Genomic DNA, 18,535 nt, shown 5'->3' with positions numbered 1-18,535 from the left:
ATAAGTTTATTTTAGTGCAAAATGTGAAATCGATGCAGTTTTTGCATAATATACATTTTAAGACCCCTCAAATATTCAAGCCACAACTAAAAATACACATTATAAACAAAGGCACAGAAGCACACAAATGCACACACACACACACAAGCACAGCCTACCCAGATGATTGAGAGTGTGTATCGCTGAGCCTAGACCCTTTTGAAGACCCTACAACACAGAAACATAATTAATCTCCAGGCCAAAACACAGAGCCAGTCCAAGCAGGCTTCCTTAAAATAAGTGTGTACTCTCATTTTTCTTTAAGCATCTCCAAAGTTTTGCATTGCTATCAAAATATTTTTGGAAATTCTGTAATGTTTCTCCTTTTCCCTTGGCTTCTTATTTCTGGCAAGGATTAAGCCCCAAAATATCTTTCCTCTGGGATACTGAAATAACTGTCCCAAAGCAGCAGCTGGAGCTACAGCTATTCAGAGATTTGGGACAGATTTCCAAGGAGGCCACTTGTGATTGTCACTGAGTCAAGAGCCCAACTTTCTTGAGCTGCCCAAGGAACAGGTGTGTGCGAGTTTTTAATCTGCCTGGATCCTCTCATTTTCGTCAGTGATTCTGCCCGCTGTTTCACTTCCTTTTCTTCCCTTCTTTTGTCTTTGCCTCACCCCTCCTTTGGGTTTTATTTTAGACGGACAGAAAAAAAGTGCACCACCCGGCCCTTCCTCCAGGGCTCTGTTTCTCCTCGCTTCCCACAAGCGCCCTTCCCCTAACGGCGCCACGGGACCGGGGACCGCGTAGTTCAGGTGGAGACCCGGGGAGAGGACGAAGGCCGTCCCCGCCGTCCCCGCTGTCCCCGCCGCCGCGCGCAGCTGCAGGCCCGGCCGCGCGCTCGCTTCCTGCACCGCCCTGCAGCTCGGCCCGGTCTGCAGCACACGGCCCGAGCCACGCTGCTTTCCACCAGTGCGTCTCGATACAGAGGCACCTGGGAAATGTTTTTTTTTTTTTTTAATTCCTTTGTCAAAACTTGTTTCAAAAGAATAAAACAAAACAAGAAGCTGTATTCCGGCCCGGTGCAGCGATTCAGCTCCCAGATGAGTGTGCTGTGCGGTGGGGTGAGGAACCACGGAGGTCGATTCCGCTCGCCCGTGGACGGTATCCAACCCCAGCTTACTCCCTTCCTTCCAAATACACCCCAGGAGATTCCTCGGCCTGTTCTCACAGCAAGGCTTTCTGGGAGCCAGGAAATGAGGCCGGCAGCCCAGGGAGCGCAGGAAAGGAAGCTGGCTTTCAAGAGAGGGGCGCAGAGAGTGGGGAAGCCCAGTGCTTGGGGTGCTCCCCACGGGGTGGGGCCCCGCTTGTCTCCCTAGGGCCTCCCTTACCCTCTTGGAGCTTGGGGGCTGAGACACTGTAAGGCTCCTGATGTCCTGCTGGGGGGACACAGGGAGACACGAGTGCTGGCCGACTCCTGGCCAGCAGATGACAATGTAAAAACCAAAGTTACATCTTTGCTGAACCGGGCAGTGCACAGTAACAAATAGGATTTTACATGCAGTTCGGAGCTCCAGAGGCACACAGCTGCTGGCGTGACGCACACAGTCCCTTCCTGGTTGCACGAAGGCCAGGGACTCCGCTGGCCAGGGAAGGGGGGCTCTGAGAGTCCCAAACCACAGGGTCCCTTCTGACCCTGCAACTGCCTGCCACGCAGTAAGGAAAGAATAAGCAAGCTTCCCTCCCCCTGACCCACCCCACCCTAACTTGGAGCCCAGAGCTCAGAGGAACCCCCAGGGATTCTAGACAGTCCCTGGTTGCTTAGGCAACTGGGCCCCCCCACCCCACACTCCAGCACTTCTGGGCCAGAGCTCTGCTGGGAGAGGGGGGCCTGCCCCCACTGCTCAGCTTTTGCTCGGGGATTTTTGGCCATCTGCCTGCCTTCCTCTGGCACGGTTACCGCTGCTGTTGGGCTCTTGGCTTCCACTAGACGGAGAAGGTCTCCCTGCCTCCACCCCGCTCTCTTCTCTCTCTCCCTCCAGATGTCTGGGAGTTGATGTGGGAAAGCATGTTCTCACTGCCTATTAGAGGCTTCCAAGTCCCACCTTCCCCTGCAGCACTGCACTGCGCCCTGTCCAAGCAGCGCGCTGTGGGCTGTGGGCGCGACGCTTTTGCATAGTACTCTGGGTAGAGCAGCTAAAAGGCCCTGGGTTTCCCCTGGCCTGTTCTCTGATTCCTGAGTGCCCACAGCTCTGTCCTCTAGACCCCCGGCAGCAGCAGGATTCACACCCATGGGTGAAATGGATGAGTTCCAGCTATACAGGAGCACCAGGTTGTTTTTGTACATTTTCTTGTGCAAGGAAAATCCTCCCCACTCCCAGAACCTTGGTGCCTCCAACCTAAAGAAGTTCTGTCATCTGGAATTTTTGGTATGTTTCTCTTCTTTTCTCAAAAAAAAAAAAAAAAAAAAAACAAAAAAAAAACAAAAAACCTACCAAGCAAAGGCATGAGGTGAGCGAGTGCATGCCCCAACTCCCACACCAGCATGTGCCAGCCTGTGCTGGTCACCACTGCCCCTTCTTGTGCCCAAGGCACCCAGCCCATTCCTGGGGGGCTGGGAGAAGCCCTTCCTAAGCTTCAGCATAATATTGGCAAACGTGCACCCCACCTTTAAGAATAGCCTTTGAGGGGGCCAGCGCTGTGGTGTAATCCCATATTGGCACTGGTTCAAGCCCTGGCTGCTCCACTTCTGATCCAGCTCCCTGCTAATGGCCTGGGAAAGCAGTAGAAGATGGCCCAAGTCCTTGGGCCCCTGCACCCATGTGGGACACCTGGAAAAAGTTCCTGGCTCCTGGCTTCAGATTGGTCCAGCTCCAGCTGTTGTGGCCATTTGGGGAGTGAACCAGTGGATGGTAGACCTCTCTCTGTAACTCTGCCTCTCAAATAAATAAGTAAATCTTAAAGAAATAAAAAAAGGAATCATAGTGTTTGAGATGAAATGCATCTGTGTAAATCCTACCACATTTGCCCTCTTCTCCAGGAATCAGACCAGGGCACGCCTGAAGTACTGATGTGCTAAGGGTTTAAAACTAGTCAGAGTGATCCCACGCTCAGGCTGAGGACTAGGTGAGCCCTACAGGCAGATCTTCCCACAGGAGGAGATGCGCGGGAACACCCTACCTGAACACATACTCTTCCTGCAAAAGTTTCTTACCATCCTCATATTTAGAAACCAGAGAAACATGAAACCTAGGGGCCAGCATTGTGGCACAGTGGGTTAAGCCTCCATTTGAGACACCAGCATCCTGTATTGGAGCGCCAGTTCCAGTCCCAGCTGCTCCACTTCTGATTGAGTTCCCTGCTAAAGCACCTGAGAAAGCAGCAGAAGATGGTCCAGTACTTGGATGCCTGCCACCCATGGGGGAGACCCAGACGGGGTTCCTGGCTCCTCGCTTCATCCTGGCCCAGCTTTAGTTGTTGCAATCATTTGGGGGAATTAACTAGTAGATGGAAGATCTCTCTTTTTATCTCTCTCCCCTCTCCCTGTCAATCTGCCTTTCAGATAAATAAATAAACAAGTTAATCTCCCCCCTACTACCCCATAAAAGGAAATAGAATCCGCATTTTTAAAAAAATGAAATTAAAAAAAAAAAAAAAACGGCTCCAGTTGTAATCATCCCATTCAAGTCTGGCCTCAAGCAAAACTAGGAAATTGATCTGGAAGGCCAGGCCAGGATTTCAGCCCTTGTCTACCCCTATGAAAGTCAAGGGCCCAGTCAGAGACTTCCTACACCTGGAGCTCAGGATAGACTGAAATAGCTCAGAGGCATAAGGATTCCTGGAATCTCTCTTTGTATGGGACAGCAGAGCAGAAAAATCAGAGATGTTGAGGAGTCTACATAGTAATCATCATGGGCAGGGCAGGCATTTAGTGCATGGTTGAGGCACCACTTGGGACACCTGCATCCATATCAGAGTACCTGGGTCTGTGTCCCAATCCAGCATCCTACGAATGTGCATCCTAGAAGGCAGCAGGTGCTTGGGTCACTGCCACCCACATAGGAGACCTGGGCTGAGATGTGGGCTCCTGGTTTCAGGCTGGGCTGGACTTAAGATGTTGTAGGAATTTGGGAGAGCAAACCAGTAGATGGAAGATCTCTTTCCATCTCTCTCTGTAACTCTGCTTCCAGGCAAATAAAATAAATCTAAAAAAAAAAAAAAAAAAATCCTAGGCCGGCGCCATGGTTCAGTAAGCTAATCCTCCGCCTACGGCACTGGCACCCTGGGTTCTAGTCCTGGTTGGGGTGCTGGCTTCTGTCCTGGTTGCTCCTCTTCCAGGCCAGCTCTCTGCTGTGGCCCGGGAGTGCAGTGGAGGATGGCCCAAGTGCTTGAGCCCTGCACCCGCATGGGAGACCAGAAGGAAGCACCTGGCTCCTGGCTTCGGAACGGTGTAGCTCAGCCGTAGCGGCCATTTGGGGGGTGAACCAGCAGAAGGAAGACCTTTCTCTCTGTCTCTCTCTCACTGTCTAACTCTGCCTGTCAAAAAAAAATTTTTTTTAAATCCTAAACTGTAATAGGGATACGCAAATAGCCTCATTCCATAAAAGCAGTTGTCATGGTATTTGCTAAAGTGGCTTCTACCTAACGATGTGGTATAGTTTCAAGGTCCCTAAGGGGTGCTCTGTGCAACTCTGGGTGGGTGGTGTAGGTCTTTAACCAGATCGCATAAAAATTCTATCTAGTCTCATTGAATGCAGCTATCTCTATGATTTGTGAGTAGGCTGCTCAATGAGTTCAGAAAAACATTTCCCTCTGGCTCCAGCTGGCAAGATGTCAAGTCTGCAAAACACATGCCCTGGTTCTCTTTCTTGCCCCAATTGGGATGGATGACCCTAATTCTCACCACCCCATTTCCTTAATCCATTAGCAGTGATTGAATCTCTGCCCATCCCAATGAGCCTCGCACAGACCATTTTAATGCACAGCAGCACCCGTAATAGAGAGAACTATGTTGTGAAACTTCAAATTTACTTTTAATTCCATCTTTGACAGACCAAATTGAAGCCATGGTTATACTTTGCCATGGCCACTTAACACTAGCTAGAGATTTAAGAACTCCACAGTTTATAAGAGTTTTCCTCTCCCACTGGCCACAGAACAGAGACAGGTCTCTCCATTTCTTTGTTATGGCTTTCAGTGCACAGAAGAGGGGCCATCTCTACCAAGAGATGTAGAAAGGACAGCCAGAAGCCAGTAGGAGACTGCCAGGTATCCTCTTCCAAGCTTGCATTACCGGTGTGTTTGTTAAGAACGGCTGAGCAAGGGAAGAGGAGGAATTCACAGGGCTGGCGCTGTGGCGTAGCCAGTAAAGCCTCTGCCGCCTGCAGTGCCAGCATCCCATATGGGCACTGGTTCGAGTCCCGGCTGCTTCAGTTCTGATCCAGCTCTCTGCTGTGGCCTGGGAAAGCAGTAGAAGATGGCTCAAGTCCTTGGGTCCCTGCACCTGCATGGGAGACCTGGAGAAAGCTCCTGGCTCCTGGCTTTGGATCAGCCCAGTTCTGGCCATTGTGGCCACTTGGGGTGTGAACCAGTGGATAGAAGACCACTCTCTCTTTGTCTGCTTCTCCTTCTCTCTCTGTGTAACTCTGACTTTCAAATAAATAAATAAATCTTTAAAAAAAAAAAAAAGAGGTGTTCACTCATTCTTATGTGATCAGTGTCATTCATTCTGCTATACCTATTCAGAAACAGAAAAGGTAATAATAGCAACATCACTATTGATTATTATTAACACTCATAATTGTCACAACAAACCCATGAGGTACCTATGATCTCCATTTTGGTGGCAGAGCAGAATTCTAACCCAGATACAGATACACGTGACTCCAAGTCTTTGCTCATAACTAGTACACTCAGCTGTCTTGCAGAGTTGGGGAAACTTGGGGAAGGCAAGGTCTGGATTGGCTCTTGAAGGCAGTACACAATTTGGATGACCTTGATTTGAGGAAGAAGGGGGGAGATTGTAATTCAAACTGTGGAATTTATATGCCCAGGGCCCAAAACACTGTCTGGAATATGGTAGACGCTCAACAGCTATGTAATGAGCGGATGGATGAGAAACAGCGTGAACAAGGGCACGGAGATGGGTATCAGGATGGAGCTCCAGAGCTCAGGGCCCCTGGGAAAGGGGGAGAGGAAGGAACAGCGGACACAGCAGATACAAGTGCAGGCTTCACTGCCGTCAGGTAAGAGCTGAGGTCATGGAAACCAGGGAAACCTTTGACGGAAGGCTTAGAATCTAGGGCGAGGAGCATGGATTTAGCTCTGTGAACTGGTGTCAAGCTCATTCCTACAGTGGGGCCCACGCAGGTGAAAGCCATGGCTGAGAAAGAGTAATGCAGCTCAGTGTGCAGGAGGAGCTGGAGGTGCAGGCACCAGAAACCAGGTGGTGAGACCAGCGAGTGACTGTATGGATCAGGGGAGAACCCAGGGGAGCAAGCTGGGGAGGACCCCGAGGCTCCCGCTGGGGTGCTGGGGGAAGAGCCCCGTGCAGACCTGGGTCTTGGCCAGTGAGACAAGCGGTGGGCGGCCCAAGGCCCCTGAATTGCTGCCAGCAAGCAGAGGACAATGGGGCGCTGGCGCTGTCAAACTTGGGTGGACCCACTGTCCAATGAGAGTCATGAACCGCGTGGTAGCGTGATAGTAAAGGCTTTCCCAGGCTGTGGCACATTTGTTGAGAATGATGGCAAGGTCTTTGCCTTCGCAGAACACTATGGTGGTGGGTTTAGCACCAGGCACACAGAGATGAGTGCTGACCTGACTTTCTAGACACTTCGGTCCTGCACAGAGTAGACACCTCACTGCTTACGGCAAATGTCATCAGAGTGGCTAGAAATCCAAACATTCATGTCCCAATGCTGGTATTCTGACTCTCCCTCGATCACACAGTCCCGCAGGAGTTTGGCTTTGATGAAATGCCCCTTACGGTTCTTAGATGCTGTAGTAGTCTGTGGGGAGCAGCCCGGACTAGACTGAGTTACTGGAATTAAGACTTATTCTATGCATCTGCTCTCCCACAATATGGCGCTGGGAGAGAAGTAAACAGCTTCCGCACAGCTGCCTCCAGTTCAGCTAATAAACTGTAGGACTTGCTCCTGATTGGAGGAGAGCAGCGTACTCGGCGTGTGGGCAGCCGAGTTGGGATTGGCAGAGGAGGACTATAAAGGAGGAGAGAGACGGCATGCACCGGGAACATCTATGGGGAACATTTAAGGGAACCCGTGCAGCCCCCGAGAAAGAAGGCCGGCGGTGTGCCGCTCCCCTGCGGAAGTGGGGAATGCGGCCAGGGGGAACTGCCCTTCCACGGAGGTGGAAGGGATAGTAGCCAACCCGGGAAGAACCAGCAGCAAACCCGGGGAGGGCCGAGCAGACGAAAGAACAGTGCAGGGTCTTGTGTCATTCCTCCATGAAGAGGGGGAGCGACATAATGGTGCCGTGACTCGGATAGGAAACCTAGCTTGGATAGGAAACCTAGGACGGAGATGAAACTTAGGAGGGAAGAAACGGGAAGAACTGGGAAAATACCGGAGAGAGAGACTAGCAAACAGCCTAGGGAAAAGCCGGACGAAAAGGGTGCCGGAAGAAGCTATTGAAAGCCTAGGCATAGATTCGGATACGGACTACGGGGGGAAGCTGGGAGAAATCTCTAAGGTCGAAAGCGAAAGTGAAAGCTAGAACAAACTCGGATGCGGACTGTGGGGAGAGGCCAGGAGAAATGAGGGAGGAATATTGTTGGAAGAAAACTTAGGGAAACATGCCGGGTAGAGAAAAATGTTAGGGAAATTGAAGCCGCGGGGGGCAGGCCAAGGCGGACACAAAAGCCACTTTGGGATTCTCAAGTTAGCCCGGGAATAGGGGGCGAAAAGTTGAAACCAGAAGCTGAAACGTGAGCCTGGTTGGGATCCGTCTGATTAGCCCGGGGAGCAAAGGACGGGAAGCCAAACCGTGGGGCGGAGACGTACGCTGGGTTGAATTCGCCAGGCTAGCCCGGGGAACTTAGATTGAATGCTAGTGGCGGACACGTAAGCTACGCTGCGTTACTCGCGGAAGCCGCCGCGTGCAGAGAGAGCACGGGGCGTGAATAGATAGGGAACGGGGCTGGCGTAGGCCGTGGTGCAGACGCGAAGGGCGTGGAGACCGCGGAGCGCGCGAAGCCAAGCCGCGCAAAGCCGGGAAGCTGCGCAGATGAAAGAGGCGCGGGCTGAAGCGGCTCAGCCGGGAAGCCGCCGAGAAGTAGCCTCGGGGCGGGCAGCGGGAAGCCGCAGGGATAAGAGAAACAGAAGTTTTAGAAGTAAAGTGAGAGAAATAGGAATGCTGGAAGATAGAAGTGGAATGGGAGAAATAGGAATGCCCGGAGATAGAGAAATAGAGAAATAGAAAGGCCTCCCCTCAACATGGCAATTAGAAGGCTTGGATTCGGTCTGCCTGATTAAGTGAGGCGATGAGCACGATGAGCACCTGCGGCGGCTAGCAGCTTATGCGCCGCAGGTCACCGAAGACAGGCACGAATTAACATCAGTAAGGCTTCCCCCACAATACAACAATGAGAAAGCTTGGATTCGGTCTGCCTGATTAAGGCGGTAAGCGCCAGCAAGCAGCTCGACCAGAGTATGAGCTGCAGGTCACCGAAGATAGGCACGAACCAACACTAATAAGTCTCCCCCACTATACGGCAATGAGAAAGCTTGGATTCGGTCTGCCTAATTAAGGCGGTAAGCGCCAGCAGGCGGCTCGACCAGAGTGTGAGCCGCAGGTCACCGAACACAGGCACGCATCAGCGCCTAAAAACCTCCTCACAACATGGCGAAGAGAGGACCCGGATTCGGTTTGCCTGATTATAGGACTTGTAAGAGCCTGTGGCAACTCTAGCAAGTAGAGCAGAGTGTGTGCCGCGGGACACCGAAGACAGGCGCGTATCAACGCCAAAAAATAAAAAGAAAGGGGGATCTGTGGGGAGCAGCCCGGACTAGACTGAGTTACTGGAATTAAGACTTATTCTATGCATCTGCTCTCCCACAATATGGCGCTGGGAGAGAAGTAAACAGCTTCCGCACAGCTGCCTCCAGTTCAGCTAATAAACTGTAGGACTTGCTCCTGATTGGAGGAGAGCAGCGTACTCGGCGTGTGGGCAGCCGAGTTGGGATTGGCAGAGGAGGACTATAAAGGAGGAGAGAGACGGCATGCACCGGGAACATCTATGGGGAACATCTAAGGGAACCCGTGCAGCCCCCGAGAAAGAAGGCCCGGCGGTGTGCCGCTCCCCTGCGGAAGTGGGGAATGCGGCCAGGGGGAACTGCCCTTCCACGGAGGTGGAAGGGATAGTAGCCAACCCGGGAAGAACCAGCAGCAAACCCGGGGAGGGCCGAGCAGACGAAAGAACAGCGCAGGGTCCTGTGTTGCTCCTCCACGAAGAGGGGGAGCGACAGTAGTCTACAAACAGAAGAGGGACTGGAATCGCCAACATATGGATAACCTTCCAATCATTCACAGATATTTCCTGTGTGCCTACTACAAACCGGGGACCGTATACGGCAGGCTGAATGTATCAGCAGACAACACAGGCAACCCTCCCTTTCTGGAGGTTACCTTCCAGTAGAAGGAGACAGTTAATAAACAATGAGCATTAAAGTAAGTAAATGAGTAGGTCAGAACTTGCTATGTACTATGGAGAAAAGCAATAAATCATGAAGGTAATGGACAGTATTACAATTTCAAATACAGTGGTCAAGGTAGGCCTCACTGAGACACTGACATTGATTAGAGACCTGAAGGAGACAGTTATAAGACAGTTATAAGACATCAAACTTAAGGTAAAAATTTGTATCTGGTATAAACTGGGACTTGCCCTTACCATGAAACATATCAGATGCCCTTCCTTCCCCTCCCCTCCACTTCTCTTTTCTTTAGATTTAGTTATTTGAAAGTCAGAGTTACAGAGAGAGGGAAAGGCAGAGAGAGAGAGAGAGAGAGAGAGAGAGAGAAAGAGAGAGAATTTTCCATCAGCTGGTTCATTCCCCCAATAGCTGCAATGGCCAGAGCTGAGCCAATCTGAAGCCAGGAGCATCTTCTGGGTCTCCCATGTGGATGCTGGGGCCCAAAAGACTTGGGCCATCTTCTACTGCTTTCCCAGGCCATAGCAGATCAGAAGTGGAGCAGCCAAGAAGAACCAGCGCCCATACGGGATGCAGACAGTGGCTTCACCCACTATGCCACAGAGCTGGCCCCACACACATTTCTTTTAAACTTTTATTTATTTGACAGGCTGGGGGGGGGAGGGAGAGAGGGAGGGGAGAGAAGTGGAGAGGGAGAGAGGGAGATCCTCTGGTTTATGGCCCAAATGCACTAAAGTGCCAGGTCTTGGACAGGTTAATGCCAAGAGCTGGAAATCCAACTCAGATCTCCCACATGGATGTCAGGGGCCCAGTCACTTGAGCCATCCCTACTGCCTCCCAGAGTCTGCATTAGCAGGAGCTGGAGTCAGGAGCCAGAGCTGGAAATCAAGCCCAGGTGCTCCAGCATGGGACAGGGCATCTTACCAAATGTCTCAACCACCAGGCCAAAGGCTTGCCCCAGACATACATTTGATACACGCATGTCCTAACAGCAATAGCAATGATAAAACTTAATTTTCTGAGACAGAATATGCTAAAATACCATCCGCAGGGTGTACACTGGGCACAGCAGTTAGGATGCCACTTGGGATGCCCCCATCCTATATCAGACTGCAGGATTCAAGCAGACCTGGATTAAGTTCCTGGCTCCTAGCTTTGGCCTGGCCTACCTCCAGCTGTTCATGATATTTTGTGAGCAAACTAGTGGATGGGGGCACTCTCTCTCTCTCTTTCCCAGCCTCTCAAATGAGCAAAACAAATAAATAATTAAAAAAAACACTGCCCTCAAATCCTTTTTTGTGTACCAAAACTTCTTTTGTTAAAATGCTCTCCGTACCTGTGGGTGCCACTCTCAGGTCCCATACTTTCTCAAAGACAGCAATAGCAACTGCTCTCTTACTAAGATTAAAAACAGAAACCAGGGGCCAGTGCTGTGGTGTAGCAGGTTAAGCTGCTGCCTGAAGCGCTGGAATCCCTGGAATCCCATAAGGGCACCAGTTCGAGTCCCAGCTGCTCCACTTCTAATCCAGCTCCCTGCGAATGCACCTGGGAAAGTAGCAGAAGACGGCCCAGTGCTTGGGCTCCTGCACCCACATGGGAGGCCTGGAGGAAGCTCCTGGCTCCTGGCTTCAGCCTGGCCCAGCCCTAGCCGTTGTGACCATTTTGGGGAGTGAGCCAGTGGGAGGAAGCTCTCTCTCTCTCTCTCTCTCTCTCTCTCTCTCTCTCTCTCTACTTCTGCCTCTCTATAACTCTGCCATTCAAATAAATAAATAAATCTTAAAAAAAAAGATGTTTGGAGAAGATAATTCATAGCCAACAGCAAGTCTTAGCATTAGCTCAGTGATCTATGCATTGGTTATGAAAATCTCCTTTGCCAGAGAAACAATGCACAGCCCACCACCCATCTATCAGCCTTTATTTCCTACCTGTCACTGCATTTATGGCTTTCATCTGGAAAAAAGAGAGGCCAGGAGTTACAAGTTGGATAAATTTCATATCTAACTAAGCTATGATAATTCAAGTTGAAGTACATAGTATTAAAACCATATCTCGGCCGGCGCCGTGGCTCAATAGGCTAATCCTCCGCCTTGCGGCGCCGGCACACCGGGTTCTAGTCCCAGTCGGGCCGCCGGATTCTGTCCCGGTTGCCCCTCTTCCAGGCCAGCTCTCTGCTGTGGCCAGGGAGTGCAGTGGAGGATGGCCCAAGTGCTTGGGCCCTGCACCCCATGGGAGACCAGGATAAGTACCTGGCTCCTGGCTTCAGATCAGCGTGATGCGCCAGCCATGGTGGCCATTGGAGGGTGAACCAACGGCAAAAGGAAGACCTTTCTCTCGGTCTCTCTCTCTTACTGTCCACTCTGCCTGTCAAAAAAAAAAAAAAAACAAAAAACAAAAAAACATATCTCTCTGGCCGGCGCTGTGGTAAAGCCATGGCCTGCAGTACTGGCATCCCATATGGGCACCAGTTCTAGTCCCGGCTGCTCCTCTTCCGATTCAGCTCTCGGCTATAGCCTGGGAAAGCAGTAGAAGATGGCCCAAGTCCTTGGGCCCCTGCACCCGTGTGGGAGACTGGGAGGAAGTTCCTGGCTCCTGGCTTCGGACTGGCCCAACTCTGGCTGTTGTGGCCATCTGAGGAATAAACCAGCGGATGGAAGTTCTCTCTCAATCTCTCTCTCTCTGCTTCTCCTTCTCTCTGTGTAACTCTTTCAAATAAATAAATAAATCTTTTTTTTTTTTTTAAAGTACATCTCTAGTTCAAATCCTACACTATTCTACTCTCTCCAAGGTTTTCCAATTCCACGTCTCTCAAACGAACACTGTCCTACTGATGGGCAGGTCAAGGGTTTGAACTTGAACAGAACCAGTTTAGAGAAAGTTCCCATGGGGAGAGCTCAAGATTCCTGAAATGCAACACGTGCCCGAGAAATATGGAAGGCCGCCACGGGCTTTGGTGGCACAGGTGGGCACTGGGTTTGTGAGTGGTCACGCAGAGAGTCGTCCCCAGCCCACCTGCTTGGTCTGCTCGGTCCCGCCTGCTGGCTGCTGGCTGCCCCAGAGACTTCGCTCCTGGCCTGGCCCCACACTGCTGCAGCCTTCCCCAGTCACCAGCTGCGAGACCAAAGTGTGGCCTGAAATGCTTGAAGATTCACGTAAAAGGCTCTCGACTTCCGCTTTGGGGTAAGCTACCGACAGTTGCTTTATTTCCTTCTCTTCTATTAAGCAATCCTATCTGCACAGAAAAACAGAGTCAACAGGGATTTTTTTTTTTTAACCAAAGTAATGGTAATACACTCAACTATGCCAGACATTTACATAACTTCCTCTGTTTGTGTGCACGGGGTGCATCTGGTAACATGCTATGAGCCCTTCCAGGGGAGTAGTTTTTGAAACTCTTCAATTTAAAAAATACTGTCTTTGCAAAGAAAAAGCAGCATTGCTTAATGGCAATTTCAACTGACAAAAAGCACTCCTGGCTCCCAGCAATAAGACTCTGGACTACTGGGCACGTCAGGCCCTGCAGTATCAGGTGAAGGCTGAACACACCGGTGCATTTTCTCCATCTTTTGCCATATGCTCTGCTCCAAGGCTTGGTCTCGAAAGCCATCTATCCTGTCAAAGCACAGCAGGAAGTGAGTGCTTCCTCCACGGGAAGGCTCAGACATCCACTTTCCCTTTGGCTTCTCCATTCTCAAGGCTTCATCCGGGACTTTGGATATCCTCTCTCTCCCCACGGCCTCCACTAGGCCCCCTAGTTGTGAACATGCATGAGCTGGGACGAGGTGAAGTGCCCTGCCCCAGATGCAAACACGCGTGGCAGGACAAGAACCAGCACTCAGGCCTCCTGGCTCCAGGCTAGTGCTCTTGGCCCAAGGCTTGGCAAGTAAATGACAAAAGATGTGCCCCTCCCCCCCATTTCCACATCAACAGGCAGAGCCTGTGGCACACATCAGGAGGCTCCTGGGCTGTGCCTTTGTGGCCAAGGTCTTCCAGGGCAACTGCTGAGCACTGCCCATTTTCAAGGTGGGGCTGCCACTCAGCATTCTCAACACTTGGCCTAGGCACTGGCCACCAGGAACAGACAGGGGCTTTCTGGAGGCCCCTTTAAGATCAGGTGTTTTGGGGATTCTATGATTTGTGCACCAGGAGCACAGCACCTTCAACTTCTCATTCATTCATTCAGTGCTGAGCAAGCTCCTACAATGCGCAGAACCCCACGGGGAATTCACAGACACACCCTTCTGCCCTACCTTATTTCCCAGTGGCACAAGTAAGCGACACACATTGGTTGCTATAACAGAAACCAGGGAGTCCTTGCATCTGGCGGCTGGAAATGGAGGATGGTGCCGAGGGCTTCCCGGGGGGCACATTTCCGATGTGGCTGTGCAAGGGTGCAGGGTCTGGGGACGAGGCACTAACCCGGAGCAGCAACATAGAGGAGCTTCAGGGACAGCAGCAGCCTGGCCCCGTGGACCTGCAGGGCGCCGGAGGTCAGGGTGGTGCACGCATAGGGTGGGAGTGAGCGGCACAAAACCCACCGTGAGATCCCGCGCAGGGCTCCCTGGCAGCCCTCTCATCTCACAGGTGCTTGCCAATTGGTGTAAGGGATTACATCCCCTTCCTGGGCTCTCAGAGGCCAGAAGAATTGGCTTTTGAAGGCTGGCCCCAGAATCCCTGCCTGGGAACAGCAGGCGCGCTCCCAGACTGCTGGGAGGCAGCCCAGGCCCGGGCTGGCCCTGGCCGCGGGCCAAGCCGGCTGCTGAGCCGGCAGGAAGTGCGCGGCGTGGGTGGTGGGTGCTCCCTAGTTCCTAGCGCTGACTCAGTGGGGGTGAAGGGGGAGCTGGTCCCAGCAGATGTAAGGGGGGACTCCTGGGAAGAAGTCATCTGAGTTGAGCGGTCAGACTGCCGCAGGCAGAACTGGGAAAGAGGTTAAGAAGTTGCTTTCACTGCCTCCCAGGGTATATAAAGTTCCCTGGCGAGGTTAGCCCCACGCAGAAAGCAGCCAGAGCCACGGGCTCTGGAGTTCCGCCGATCTGAGCCAAGTCCCTTCCTTGCCAAGTGGAGAGCACAACTGCTATTTACCTAGAAATGGTGCTCGGACAGGGGTGCTCCTGGAGCCGCTGGGAAAAGGGAAGTTGGGGAATCAAATTTGTCAGTGCTTCTCCACCACGATGCAAGACAGGGGGCTCCGGGCTCGGTGGCTGCTCCTGGAAAGCACAAACCCTTGTGCAGCGAATGCACTGGGCTAACTGGCTGCCCGTCTGTGCGTCCTGTTGCCGAGAGCAGCCCAGACCCGCCTTGCTGTCTGCAGGCCAGTTTCCTGAGCAGACTTGCTCCAGAGCATCCTGCACACAAACACTGCCAGTCCTCCAACAAAGCCCTTCTGCTCTGGCGCTCTGGATTCAGTCTGGAGTCTGCAGTCCTGTTCTCGGAGATGCGTGAATTCCTTAGAAGACTTTTTAACATGTTGTGCTTTTATTAAGACAGCATACACAGTTATCACAAGCGGCACCCGGATCACCACCTTTTTTCCAGCGTTCTGCCATGTACCATCAATGGCCATGGCTGCTTCGGTCCCGTGAACACCTACCAGCTCATCAGGTACGTTTGGATGCTGTGTTTCTCAAACTGGGATATAGTCAGGAGTCAACAAGCCATGCTACAAACGTAGAGCATCACGTGGAAGTTTAGTTATATTTCTTTTTTCTTTTTATTTTATTTTATTTTTTGACAGGCAGAGTGGACAGTGAGAGAGAGAGAGAGACAGAGAGAAAGGTCTTCCTTTGCCGTTGGTTCACCCTACAATGGCCACTGCGGCCGGCATACCGCGCTGATCCAATGGCAGGAGCCAGGTACTTCTCCTGGTCTCCCATGGGGTGCAGGGCCCAAGCACTTGGGCCATCCTCCACTGCCTTCCTGGCCACAACAGAGAGCTGGCCTGGAAGAGGGACAACCGGGACAGAATCTGGCACCCCAACTGGGACTAGAACCCGCTGTGCCGGCGCCGCAAGGCGGAGGATTAGCCTAGTGAGCCACGAGTTATATTTCTTTTAAACTTAGTTTTTTGTAGATTTGGAATATTAAGCTTTTAATTTTAATGTTTTGTTTCAGTCCTATCTTATACTGCATACCTTGACTGAAACCCTCCTCCCCAAACAGAATTAACAGTTTAATATTCCAAATTTGCAAACCTAAATAAGTCCAAAAGGAATAACTGAGCTTCCAGATAATGTGCTGTATGTAAGTTTGTAGCATTTATACTTCTACAGCTATCAAAGCTTAAAGCAGCACTCAGAGTTTTGGAATATGTTGTTGTCACCTAGGAAGAACCCCCCTTCTTAAAGTAGTTCTCTGCGGAGCTGGACTCTCTCTGCTTGGGTCACCTCTCTTTCCTCTAGATCTGGTAAAGGAAGGTTGTGAAGAGCAGTGTTAATGCACATGTGATCAACAACAAGGGACTGGACCCTAAATAGCTGTAGGTGATGCAAAACAGTTGTTTAGTCCCACATGTTCACCTGGCTGGAAGCAGCCCATTTCAAGTCCTGCTATTTAAGCGGGAACTTACATAAATCTTAGGAACCCTCCAGGCTTTAAAAGACAGGGAAGGCCAGCACTGCGGCTCACTATGCTAATCTTCCACCTGTGGCACTGGCACACCAGGTTCTAGTCCAGTCTGGGGCACTGGTTCTGTCCCGGTTGCTCCTCTTCCAGTCCAGCTCTCTGCTGTGGCCCAGGAAGGCAGTGGAGGATGGCCCAGGTGCTTGGGCCCTGCACCCGCATGGGAGACCAGGAGAAGCACCTGGCTCCTGGCTTCGGATCAGCGCGGTGCGCCGGCCGCAGAGGCTATTGGGGGGTAAACCAATGGAAAAAGGAAGACCTTTCTCTCTGTCTCTGTCTCTCACTGTCCACTCTGCCTGTCAAAAAAAAAAAAAAAAAAAAAGACAGGGAATAGATAATATCAGGAAATTGGTAACAATATCACCCTAGATTTGAAATATTGGGGGAAAAATGAGTGTTCTCAACTATAAGAAATCTGTTTCTCCAACCTTCTCAAGTATAATCCCAGGAATCTGACCTGTAACAAAGCATTTCTGGGCCAGGAATATTTTCTCTAAATATAGCAACACTTTACATGATACTTAGTGTTACAGGTTTCATCATTTTTAAAGGACAGAGACATAAATAATGGTATATAAAATATTACAATCTACCACCTCAAAAAAAAGAAAACACATCATTTATAGAGCTCAGAGCTTGGAGATTCAAGAGTTGATTGAAATTTTATTTTGCAGGAAGGCAGTGGAGGATGGCCCAAGTGCTTGGGCCCTGCACCCCATGGGAGACCAGGAGAAACACCTGGCTCCTGCCTTCGGATCAGTGCAGTGCGCCAGCCACAGTGCGCCAGCCGTGGCAGCCATTGGAGGGTGAACCAACGGCAAAAGGAAGACCTTTCTCTCTCTGTCTCTCTCTCTCACTATCCACTCTGCCTGTCAAAAAAAAATTTTTTTATTTTGAAAAGAATGCTACAACTCATGATTTTTCTTGTGTTTATATTAAAAGAAAAGCTAATAAACTCTAATTTAAAAAAAAAAAGGAGCCTACAGGCTTTCATGTGTGAGAAACACTATTATAAATAGTTTGATAAGCTGGTTTATACATCAGTCTCTTATAAATTTGGCTGTGATGAATTGATCCTTTTCTGCTTAATCACCTCAGATGAAAAAGCCCAGGAGTTACTGAATCTGTAGAGCCAAAGATCAGATCCATGCCAGTCAGTGAGGCAGCCAGCTGCATGGTCCCCTGCAAAGCTCCACTGTCTTCTAGGTGACAGACGGTTAATCAGACCACTTAGATTTGAAACAGAGACTTTTTTAATCTCTGCTCTCACCTTTGTAGAATACAGGCAATAAATTACTGCCTAATTACATGAGGGTGTTGTGCTCATGATTTCAGCAGGCTGAGTAGCTCTGCCAGGTGGCATGGGCCTGGCCCTGCTCCTGCTCCTGCCACACTGCTTGAAGGAGTCTGCAGTTGGCCAAGAAAGCTGTCCTAGGAAGTGGGGTGAGCATGAGACACAGCATGCGGGGCAAGTCACCCCTGAGGTCTGTGAGCCACTCCAGGGGGAACTGGAAGATGTTTCCGCACATCCACACTGTAAAAAAATAATAACTTTAGATACAACCCCTACATCCTTCTCCAAAATCAACACAGACCTAAATATAAAATGCAAAATTATAAAAACCCCTGAGAGAAAACACAGGAGATGGGGCCGGCGTTGTGGCACAGCAGATTAAGCCATAGCCTGTGACACCAGCATCCCCATATATGGGTGGCCAGTTCCAGTCCCGGCTGCTCCACTTCTGATCCAGCTCCCTGCTAATGCACCTGGGAAAGCAGCAGAGGATGGCCCAAGTCCCTGAGCACCTGCACTCATGTGGGAGACCTGGAAGAAGCTCTGGGTTCCTGGCTTCTGCCTGGCCCAGCCCCAGCAGTTGCAGCCATTTGGGGACTGAACCAGCAGATGGAAGAGCTCTCTCTGTGTGTCCTCCTTTCTCTGTAACTCTGCTTTTCCAATTAAAAAAAAAATTCTTTAAAAAAAGGAGAAGAAGAAGAAAATATGGGAGAACACTTGGATGGTGTTGGGTATGGTGATGACTTTTCAGATCCATGAAAGGAATAATTGATAAAATGAATTTCATGCATGAAGTTTTTACCTTAAAAAATAAAACCTACTTAAAAAACGAATTTCATTAAGAGTCTGCTCTGTGAAAGACACAGCCAAGAGAATGAGGAAACAAGCCACACCAAAGGGAAAACACTTGCAAAAGAAACATCTGATGAAAGAGTGTTATCTAAAATATACAAAGAATGTTTAAAACTCAAGAAAA

General features: G+C 50.6%; 1 long non-coding RNA gene across 1 annotated transcript; it reads left to right on the top strand.

Annotated features, from left to right (window-relative positions):
- The first annotated feature begins 14,471 nt into the window (after window positions 1–14,471).
- Window positions 14,472–17,240, top strand: LOC138849164 (uncharacterized). Its single transcript, XR_011387584.1, has 2 exons — window positions 14,472–15,248; window positions 16,940–17,240. It is a non-coding gene; the product is annotated as an uncharacterized lncRNA (long non-coding RNA).
- Window positions 17,241–18,535: the final 1,295 nt, after the last annotated feature.

Source organism: Oryctolagus cuniculus, chromosome 3 (genome assembly GCF_964237555.1).
Source record: "Oryctolagus cuniculus chromosome 3, mOryCun1.1, whole genome shotgun sequence".
NCBI classification, from domain to species: domain Eukaryota; kingdom Metazoa; phylum Chordata; class Mammalia; order Lagomorpha; family Leporidae; genus Oryctolagus; species Oryctolagus cuniculus.
The sequence above is the reverse complement of the archived record's forward strand: the minus strand, read 5'-3'. Positions and strand labels throughout refer to the sequence as shown.